Source organism: Ursus arctos, unplaced genomic scaffold, assembly GCF_023065955.2.
Source record: "Ursus arctos isolate Adak ecotype North America unplaced genomic scaffold, UrsArc2.0 scaffold_8, whole genome shotgun sequence".
Lineage (NCBI taxonomy): Eukaryota > Metazoa > Chordata > Mammalia > Carnivora > Ursidae > Ursus > Ursus arctos.
In genome coordinates, this window is record NW_026623100.1 from 74,900,851 (window position 1) to 74,912,925 (window position 12,075).

Here is a 12,075-nt window from a genome sequence, read left to right on the forward strand (position 1 = left end):
TGGCACAGGCAGTTTGTGTTATGATCATCTGGGATGCGCGTAGGAAAGCCAAAGGATAATTGGGACAATGCTGGTTGAGTATAAAGAACAAAAGGGACCAACTAGTCCTCACATTCAGTGAAAGTTCATCAAAAAGAAGAAATCTGGGTGACTTTCTAGAAGCTCTTACGGTATATCACCTTAGAACTGGGAGAATATGTAAAGATCACTTAATTCAGTCTGCCATTTTTAGAAATTAGGAACAGAAGTTCAAAGTGGGGAAATGACCTGCTGAAAAAAATCTCCTAGCTCATTAGAGGCAAAACCAAAACAAACCAAAATAAAACAAATCTCATTCCCAATACAGGCAAGCGTCTTTTCCAGTTTAATTTACACTAAATTTCATTCATTTTTTCATTTATTTAGCCATTAATTAAGTAAGCTTAAACACTAAAAAAAATATTTAAGTAGAGAAAAATGCAACCCTACAATTACCACTGGGATTAAGAAGTAGAAGGCCACCAGCCCCTCAGAGGTCTTCCTAATGCTTTTGCCATTCACTGCTCCTCACCCGACAGTAGCCGCTGTCCTGATATATAACACCACAGATTAGTCTTATTTATTTTTATTTTTTTTAAGATTTTATTTATTTATTAGAGAGGGAGCACGAGCCGGGGAGAGGGGCAGAGGGAGAAGCAGACTCCTCGCTGTGCAGGGAGCAGGATGCAGGGCTCGATACCAGGACCTTGGGATCATGACCTGAGCTGAAGGCAGACACAACCCGCTGCCCCTAGTTTACCTGTTTTTAAATGGAGTAATATAAACTCTTCTGTTCAACATCATGTTAGTGAGAGTTATCCGTATTATTACTGCATGTAAGCACAATCCACCGACTTCTATTGCTGTAGAGGTACCGCTGTAGGAACAGCACTGATTATTTATCCGTTCTGCTGCTGATGGTGATTTGAGTTGTTCCAGCTCTTTGTTGCTATTAATAATACTACTATTAATATTCTTGTCCACATATTTTCTTACACCTATCGATACATTTCTAGGGGCTTATCTCTGTGTGGAATTGCTGGGTCACAGTGTATATTTCCAAACTTAGTAGAAACGGAAATTGTCCAAAGGGCTCGTATCAATTTAAATGCCCACCAGTAGAGTATGAGAGTTCCGGGAGCTTCACAGACTCACCAGTACTTGGTGTAGTCAGTCTTTCTCATTTTATCTTGTGGTTGCTGTATAGTATAAAATAGAAATAATGAGAACTTCCTCGACTTCAAAGACTTTCTACTAAAAGCCTACAGCAAACATTACACTTAAGGTTGAAATTTTAGAAGCTCTTCTATTAAAATATTTTTTAATATTGTTTCTATTTGATCTTCATATTGGATGTTCTAGTCAGTGCAGTAAAACAAATAAAATGAAATAAAATAAGAGTATTTAAGAAAGGAAAAGTAATGAAAGAAGATCAGTGCTACTGGCTATTAACGTTACATTATAGGGCTCTAATAATTTATATAGCACAGACCTGAAGCATTAAAAGGCACAGACCAATGGAAAATAATGTAAAATTAAGAAATAGGGGCGCCTGGGTGGCTCCATTGTTTAAGCAACTGACTCTTGATTTCAGCTCAGGTCATGATCTCAGGGTCATGTGATTGAGACCCCATGGCAGGCTCATTGCTCACACGAAGTCTTGAGATTTTCTCTCCCTCTATCCCTCTCCCTGCCTCTCTCTCTCTCTAAAATAAGTAAATACAATCTTAAAGAAAAGAGAGAGAGGCTGAAACTCATCCATGTTTAGGGAAATGCAAAAGAAAACCATCATGACATCACTGTGCCACTGTCAGAGCGGGAAAGTTAGAAAGTTGGATAATGCCAGGTGTTGGTGGGAAGTGTGAATATAGGAACTTGCGTGCTCTGCTGCAGAGAGTCCAGACCAGAGCAGTCACTCTGGGAAACAGCCAGACAGTGCTTCAGTTCAGTGAGATGAATGTCTTCCCCGAGACCCAGCAGTCTCTCTCTCTGCGTGTGTTATCTCCCACAGATCCATGAGGGGCATGAACAGGCAAGTTCCTCCCTGCACTGTTGTTGTGGTACAGAACTGGAGGCAGCCTAGGGGAGTCTACTAGTTAGTAAATAGAGAAGCATAACAGAGTGTGCGTAGAACGGAATGTCATGCAGCACTCAAGAGTCACAGACTAGATCTACACAGAACAATATGGATAGATCTTAAAAACAGCACTAGCTGAAAAAAGTAAGAAACCATATGAGGTGCATCACACAGTGTCATCTTTGTGCATTTAACATATGTGCACACAAAATAAAAATGCATGGTTATATGACCACATGCCAGTAGAGGAATATATAGCAAGCATATTAGATTGGTCTCCTATGGTGAGAGAAGGGGTGAAAAGAATGAAGATGGAAATAAAAGGAAATTAATCAATCAATAAAGAATGGGAAGTTCCATGGATCAGTGACGGTGATGTGCCAGGAACATAGGCATATGATACAGTCATCCTTCACAGCTGAGCACTCTTAATTATTATGTCCTTTAGCGAAATTGTGTGTATGTGTATATATATGTGTGTGTGTGTGTGTATATTCTGAAATTGTTCATAACCTTTACCTAATAAGTCCATCTCCAGAAATATATTTTAAGAAATAACTCAAAATATAGAAAAACATGTCTACCCAAAGATATTCATTGCAGCACAATTTTTAGTACTAAGCAGTATAAACAACATAAATACTAACAATAAAGATAATGATTAAATAAATCATGGCATATCCATTTAATATAATACTTTGCAAGCATTAAACTGATGTTTACATGGAGTTCGTATTGACATCGGTGATGCTTATAGCATTCCAAGAAGTAAAATATGCAATATAAAATTTGATTGATATAAATACAGCTAAAATGGAGACATGCATTGAAATATTATCAGAAGAAAATACATATAAGTGAATAGTGGCTTTATATGAGTGGTAGGACTACAGACAATGTTTTTCTTTTTTTCCTGCATTTTTCAAATGTAATTTAATGAATAGTTATTACTTTCAAAAATGTAAGACAAATTATACCAAAAAAAGAGCAAGCATTGTTCTCAGTTTAAATGCAAATTTCCTAAGAAATATGACCAATTATGAGCTGTCAGTACTTTTCCTGAGCACAAGGAAACAACAAATTATGAGGCCACCTGAGCTCCTGGAGCTAAGGAACAGCTCTGGTTTCTTTAAAGTGAATAGCAGGATGTTAAACTGAATTCTCTGACTAAGTCACAGCTACAAAAGAGGTTGGATGCTCTAGTGAGAACTAGACAAAATCCATTGTAGATGGTGGAGAACTCATTTAGATAACTGAATCCCACACTTAGGAAGTACAAAGAGAGAGGATCTTTGAGAGGATGCTGGTGGACTATAAGTGCCCCCCCCCCCAAGAGGTGGGGTGGGGTAATCCTGCCTTACCTCAAGCCTGGCAAGAAGGGCTTCAAGGAGCCATTAAAGTTAGGATTCCTTCCCAGGACTGACCCACTTCCAGGCTTTGTTCAGAATAAGGACACTTGAATGTCTTTACCAGGCTTTCTCCACCTTCCTCTCCACATACACCATCCTGTCCATGTATACCTGTGCCCCCTACACACACACACACACACACACACACACACACACACACACACACACACTCAAGCTTCAAAGGAATTGGGATCTATAGTTAGCAAGGAAAAAAAAAAGAGGAGACAGGGCAGACTGTCTACAGCTGCTTCCATTTGGGAGAGACAAGGACTGTCACCTGTAATAAAGGTGGATAGTGGTTCTTTCCAGGGTCTGGGTTTTCTTTCTTTCTTTCTTTCTTTCTTTCTTTCTTTCTTTCTTTCTTTCTTTCTTTCTTTCTTTCCTTCTTTCTTCCTTCCTTCCTTCCTTCCTTCCTTCCTTCCTTCCTTCCTTCCTTTCTTTCTTTTTTTAAGATTTTATTTATTTATTCAACAGAGATAGAGACAGCCAGCAAAAGAAGGAACACAAGCAGGGGGAGTGGGAGAGGAAGAAGCAGGCTCATAGCGGAGGAGCCTGATGTGGGGCTCGATCCCATAACGCTGGGATCACACCCTGAGCCGAAGGCAGACGCTCAGCCGCTGTGCCACCCAGGCGCCCCGGGGTCTGGGTTTTCTAAGAACCAACTGGGATTTTGTTTTGAGCTTAGCATGACAGTAGGACTTTCTGTTATCTAAGAGAGAAGAGGAAAGCTCAGGGACTTGCCTCACTTTATCCAGTGACAGGGGAGAAACTACCCTTCATGAGTACACATAGGATTAAAAAAAGATGCTTTTGATTTTATTACTTGATGCCAATTACACGTGTATTTCACTGACAATTCACCAGTTTGGCAGATGGCTTTCTTGGGTGTGAATACTGGAAGCTGCTGGGTGGAAACTACTTGGAAGGCTGGGGCAAGAGCCAATTGCAGTGGTTCTCAAAGTAGGGCCCTGGACTCTGTGGGGTCCCTAAGACCCCTGCAGTGGATGCACAAGATCAAAACTGTGTTCAGAAACCCAAGATTTTGCCTTTTCTACTCTAATTCTCTCATGAATGTTTGGCAGAGTTCTTTCTATAGAAGTTACCTAATGCGTGAAGGGACCGATTGAATGCAAAAGCAGGTATGAGAGTCCAGTTGTCTGCTCTTCAGCCACACATTAGAGAAATCTGCAAACATGTAAAACAATACCACTCTTCTCACTTTTCTTTTTGGAAAACATAGTTATTTTTATTAAAATCATTGTTTATGTAACATGTAATGTGGTTATTATTGATATTTTAAATACATAAATATGCTTTTTCTAAATGTCATTGTTAATTCTATCATGGCAAATATTCATAGGCATAAGTTACATCAGCAGAAGCTCTGGTGGGCTCCCCAGTAATTTACAGGAGCCCAAAGACCAAGAAGGTTGAAAACCACTGTGCTCCTGAACTAGGCAGGTATTCCATAGGGGAGAGTCTGAGAAACAGATGCCTGTACAGATCGAGGAATACAATATATATAAAAGTTTTCTCTTACTTTTAAAAATCTGAGTAAATACCCAAATGAAAACACACTTTTATAATAAAGAGTCTTTTGTGTAAGATCCCCATCCAGTATGCACCAGAGGCAAACCGTGTAACAGAGTTTCCCGTTCCAAGGTTAGAGAAGTTAACTCTAAGTTTGGGGCCCATTAGAAGCAGGGAATGCAAGTAAGAATGGAAGGGTTCTCAGCGAAGGCTTGGAGAACTCTCTGGCCACAGAAACACAACCACAGTTGATCTTTATAGGGTTCCAGTGCGGCTTAGATGCAATCACTGAGTAACGTATTAGGAGGGGGTTTTTGTCCTTCCCCTGATGAAGTAGTTCCTGCTCTGATGTAAAAAAATACCCATTTGCCTCTTCCTCAGAGCACCTCTATCTGGATGAAATTTCAGCAGCTCTTTGATTTTTATCATAATGGTTTTGAACAACTATTTCCTGCTTGAAATTCTGCTAAGGAGAATAGAAAGTGAGTAAGACAAGACCCACCCTCTCCAAAGATTTACGGTCTAAGTGGAGACAAAGTGCACCTATTCAAGAATTAGGAAACTTGTCATCTCAATGGTAAAAGAGAATTCACTTACCAACTTAGATTCATCTGATTCAACTGACTTCCTTTTATTTACAAAGCACTGCCCGGTGGAAATTTTACTGCCGTTAACGATTTTAACTTCACCCTAACCCTGTGAGTTAGAGTGGATGATCTTTTCAAAGGCAAAGGGATTGGAGCCCAGGGCAGTGATTTGCCCAAGATCACACAGCCAGAAAGTGAGGAGTCAGACTTATAGCCACGTGGTTTTCAAAATCCACCATCCTTTCTATTATGCCGTCCTCTGCTAGATGATTTACTTACTTAATTTTATTTATTCTGGCCTATTTCAGTCTCTAGTGAGTTCATGGTTCATGAGGAATAACTAATCTCATTCAGAAATGGAAATGCCATAGGTTGGGTCATAAGATACTCTTTCATGAGACTGGCCATGAGTAAACGTTGATTCACTGCAGTATCTCATGGTACTGCTCTCCTAGATAAGTTAAACAGGCCTCTTTATATGTGTAAATATGTCCTACAGCCAGATACGTGCAGGGCCTAACTCACGCTGTTGCCTGCTGTTAGAACTGGCCAGCCTCTACAACAGGCATTATTTTGTACAACTGTTGCAGGCTGTTTCCAGAGAAATTTAACTGAGATCTTGTATACATTTTTTAATCCAGAATTTTAGACTTCTTTAAGGAATTAGAAGCAGAGTATGTATTGATTATTTTTTCCTTCCGTTTATTTTTTGTAAGATATTTCCTCCCAGTACTGTAATATTTATTGACCAATAAATGACTCTGAGGACTGCCTTGGACCCCTGGTGATAGAGACTCTTTAAATGTTATCTAACAGGTGCATCTCTGTTTCTGAAGTTCAGGATGAAAAACAGAAGAACCTCAACATTGAAGCTTGATTCCATTTTGACTTTTAGACACGCATTTGAGAATTTCATTCCAGGAGACAGAATATCAAGTCTAGGTGATTAGTGTATGTGTTAAACGGTTGGTGCAGAGTTGGATACCCTAATACCTACTTCTCTTAGATACATTATTTTGAAAAATTAAGGGTTGTTCTTTGTGCAACTGCTACCAGAGGCGTGATATAAATGCTCCCACATGTTAGCTGGAAACATTAAATGGGGTTTCCCTATGAGAACAGGGTGGAAGGAGACATTTGATCATTCCAGGAAAATCTTACGAGAGACAGAGAAACATAATGGGCTTCTAAAGTGCTGGTTCAACGAAATGCAAGATATATCACATTGAGCTGGATGTTTACCGCTGTCAAGCCCCAGTGTCCCCATTTGCAGAAAGGGGACAGTGAGATCTGACTGACACAGGTTAGTTGTAAGGATGACAACTGACTATGCAGGCTGCTCATCTCTGAGTAGATGTCAATAGTTATTCTTCGGATGATGTGGACTTATTTGCCTCCTTAGATTATTTCATCACTGTAGATAAATCTAATATTCAGGACACTATTGTAGGTAATAAAATAGTTTGCAAAGGAAATAAAATCACCCTGGCCCTATAAGGTTGGAGACTTAGGATATTCTGTTAGTATTTATTACTTTAAAATTACTCTGATGGATGGATTCTTCCTCTAAGCAGCCTATATTAAATTCCAAATGTAATCCTATTGGAAGAATAGAACTACAACATCAGCAGTACTCCTTGAGGGTTCTTGTCAATTTGACAGATTTGACAGGCAGACAAATTTAATTTATTAAAATATTCTGTCTAACATTTTTAAAAGACAAGGGGTTTTTACACTGTAAATGAACTGTTTTCACGGCCTTATTAAAATAAATGCATAAAGTCAGCTGTTTTTCTTTGGAATTCATTAGCATGAGATTCAACACGTAAAGAATTGCACTCCAGTCACTGACACATATACACCTGACATTTTGACTATTTCTCAGTCTGCATATACTCTGGGATTTCTCCTTTTTCAAGCAAATGAGAATTCCACATGAGAAGGAAAAATTTGCTTATATTATATGCCAAATTTCATGAAGATGTTTATTAAAATTATTAGAAGAATTTAGGAAGCCGACACTTTGCACCAAAGGCCACTGGAAACACCTGAGCGAATTTAGGGTGTCCTTAGACAAAAGGCTTAGATTGTTTTTCTTCAAAGAAATTCTGTTATTTGCATTGAAGGAATGTTGTCAAAGTTAATGGATTTCCTGTTTTCTTCAAAGGACCATTTTTAAATTAAACACAATGCACTTTAAAATTGAAATGTTTGTATAGACTGTGAGCCAGTATCAATTCTCAAAGTTGTCAGTTTCCTCTTGGCCTTATTTCCACCTCAGCTACTAATTCTACCTGGCAAAATGGCCTTCATCTTGACACATTTTGCACATGCATCCTAGCTGTGTCCCCATGGCTTCTGACATTTTGGTTGTTTTTTCTCTACAGCTTACCTTGCCCCTAAGAACTGACCTGTGTCCTGTCCTCTTGTCTGTGACCTTGACCTCTCTCCTTGAGCGAGAGCACCTTCGCAGATGGCCTAAGATCATCACTGCCCTGGGTCCAGCCCCACTCCAAGAAGTCCCTAATTTGCACAGTTTTTCACTAGAGAATTTGTCCTAACACTGCATGCTAAATCATAGGCAACCAGTCCACCTATCAATCAAAAATCTTGCCTGCAAAGATGCACTGGGAGGTGAATTAATTGGTAAATTAAATGCAAATAACCTGCCAATCTCAGTAGTCCCACAGCAAAATGGCTTTGAGTCAATATATTTAAATCTCACATATACAGAATTTGTAGGACTGAACTTACTCTAAAAACAGCATTTTACATAAAAATGACAAAAGATAGTCCATTGGATTTAAATAACATGCAAAATTGTCCATTTTCCCATCTGTTAATAAAGATTCAACAAAAATGTGTAGTTGTCTTAAAAACATTATTCAGATCTTCTATGCCAGCCAATGACTCCTTTCTTGAAGTTGATCTGTCCTGCCAAATGCTTCTTCTTTTGACCTTCTACAGTATATTTTTTAATTGTACCTTGGTAATGACCTACATTCCAGGCTATAGTGGATTGTGGCTAATAGTGCATCTGTCTCCTTTACCAGATGGAGTTCTTAAAGTCTAGACCATGTTTTGTATCCACATGACGTAAAACAAAGGTTTGCCTTTAGGGATTTGATCTCCCATGAGAAAATTAATTTTTAAAAAAAGCACTTACTGTTCTTATAGCAAGATTGCTGCCTTTTAATTAAGTTAACTGAATCAAATTAAGTCAGCATTGGTTGCACATCTAATATGACCAGATACTAGCTACTAAGAAACCAAAGATCAAAATGCCAAGATCCCTACCTCAAGATTAAAACCCAATTCATCAGGCAATCTGGTTCCCATTAACTTAAATAAATTGTGTTTGACATAGTTTAGGGGCTGAAAATTGGAATATTAAGTGGGTAGAGTCAGTGTTAAATGCTCAGATAAAGAGCTACAGGAACTCAATGGGAAACGATTAATTTGGCTTATTGTCACTGAAGTAGAGGTATCGTAGGAGAAAGAGAGGCTTCTCAGTACAGCTGATAAATAAACTGGGTCCTAAAGGATGAGGAGGAATTTGACATGTGGCTAAGGCAGGGAGAAGGATGTTCTATGCAGATGAAACAGCTTGAGCAAAGGCATATAATGATATGGCTTTGGAGAAGGCTAAGTGGTTCAGTACAGAGGGCTCATAGGGAGAATGTACTGCGAGAAGTCAGGGGATGAAGTTTCAGAGGGTGGGGCGCGGGGGACAGAAGGGGCATAGCTTGAATGATGCCCTGCAGTCTGGACTTATCTGGAAAGTTATGGAAAACCCTTAAAGGCTCTAAGGAAGTAACATGGGCAGAACAGATCTGGTCTGTCAAGCCCTTATTTTGTTGGTCTGCAGAGGATGGAGTAACTACCTCTGCTCCCAGTTCCTTGTGTAGATCCTGTCTCATAAAATTATACACAAATAAAGCAGATGCACACAAGGGGCACTGATTTCTAAAATGAGCATGGTGAGGCTGCATAATGAAACATCTCGTCTGCTGTCTCCTCTAGAAATTGCTCTCTGGGCAAAAGCAGTTTTACCATAACCCATATTTACCTAGGTTTCTAATCCCATATTAGTAATATTTCATTCTAAAGAAGCACTCCATTCTTGAGTTTTGACACCTTTTTTTTCTCAGCAGGATATTATGGTTTAAAATCTCAAATTAAAGTAGCTTTTCTTAAGTACAAATAACCATAACCATGACCAAAACCAGATTAAACAATATTAAATGTCCAGAGGTGCTCAGAGAATAATATTTCGCTGGAAAAACACAGGGTGCTCCTCCTCAGAGTTCCAGGGAAAATATCAAATATAGAAATATATATATTTTATAAGACATTAATCTAGGTACATTTTTAGTGCTCAATTGCACTTCAAATTATTTCCAGTTATTCTAGCTGTTCAACCACCCTGGGGGTCCAACTTATCATTAATCAGAGGCTTATTTTCTTCTGCCTCCACTGCTGAAATGTCAGGCAAGGGGATCGTTTTCCTTCTACGGATGCCATAGGTACATTTGCTTATTAGTAAGATCGGGAGAAATTTTGCTTTCCTAAAGGTGAAGAGGACTTGGATTTTCAGTAAACCTTTTTTGCCCTGATGGAACATCTCTGGTCATTGAGGGCCCATTGACTACAGTAGCTTATATGGGAAATGTTTTGTCTTGTCTTTACTTCTTGCAAGTCAGTCCCCGGCTGCCTTCTTAATTTGCAGCTCTCAGAGCTATCTCACCTAGGTGGAAATTTAATTACTAAGAAAAATCTGCATTTCCTGCTAATGAAACTCATAAAGTTCATTCATGAAGAAATGCACCAGTACAATGAGGGCAGGGAAACCTTTCCAACTAGATATGGCTAATCTCCCATCATTGGTAGTGTAATATAGATTCCTCAAAATTCCAGCTTATTTTCTAAAAAGAAACTAATTTTCTACAGTACTATTCTTAGGGAGAATCACGTAGATGTTGACAGATCCTTTTAGCCCATTCTACTGTGATTTGGGCTCAGAGAGAAATCATGCACAGTATGTCCCACGTACTTATGGAGAAGCCAACTCTTCTCCCTTCCCCACTTCTTGCATTCATTCAGTAGACTCTAACTGAGCGTCTATTGCAAGTGCTAGACTTTACAGGTGCAAAAATGAGTAAGTCACAGCCTTTACCAATAGAGCTCAGTTTAGAGAGAGACAGATGTAAACAATATTTATAGCAGAGGAGAGTCGGGGGGAGGTGTAAACAAGTTCAGTGGGAACACACACAAGAAAACTACTAAAACCATGCCAGGGGTAGCATGGCATTACTACGAAGGGCAGATGAATAAGGGTTTTCTACTCAGGAATCAAGAAGGGCAATCAGGTAAAGGGGACAATGGAGAAAGTCATGAAAGCATGAATGAAAATGACATGTTCTGCATACTTTTTTGTGTGGCTTTAGTATAAGCCGGTGGTAGATGGGCCAGACGGTGGAGGACCCTGACTGCCTCATAAGGAGCTTGGCCTTTATCTTGTCAGCATGGGTGTATATTTAAAAAGATCACTGTGGCCGCACATGTTTGGATAGAAGCACCAGAGGGATAGAGACAGGAGAAGGGCTATGGAAGAGCCGGGTGTAACGTGAGGACCTGGATTGGGATAAGTAACAGGTGAGATTAGAAACAGTGATGTAGAGGCTTTCTGATTGTATCTGGGAAAGTGTTCATCATACCCTCAGATAAAGGATGGCATGTCCTATAAAATATAATTAAAAGAGTGTAGGAAAAGACAGACATGAAACACCCATCCCCAACACACAACCAACTCAGTGATTGGGGTGCATGTGAATTCTTCCCTCTGCAGTTTCTCCTGGACTGTGTGCTTGTTCCTGGACCTGAATCTGGCTTTGGCCTTAAAAGGTACATGAGCAGTCTGAGAATACACTTCCATGCTATGGGTAGAGGACGCATCCCTAATTTGTCAGTTCTAAAAAATCAGAGGTCTCTGGCTTCTTAGAGATGTAAGGTCCACCTTGAGTAGGGTAGCCAGGTAATGTCTTGGACATGCAGTTACATTTGAATTTCAAATAAAAAGACCATTTTTAGTATAAGTATGCTCCAGATATTGCACGGGATACACCTATACTAAAATGATTATTCTTTGTTTATCTGAAATTGAAATGTAATTGATTGGCCTGTGGTTTTATTTGCCAAATTGGGCAACCCTACCCTTGAGTCTTGCCTTTCTCTGGCTCAGACCCCGGGCAGACAATTCCACTGAGAAGCAGAAGGCAGGACAAAACAAAGTGTGTGCCGAAGAGCTGGGAGATGTTTTACAGAATCATTGTCAGTATGATCCCCCCAGATTTGCTCATTCCCCAGGAGAATCTGAAAACAAGGGGTTTGGCAGTGAGCAAAGAGCTGGCATGTTGCAGAACTGTTGGAGGGGAAAATGATTGAATTTAGAATA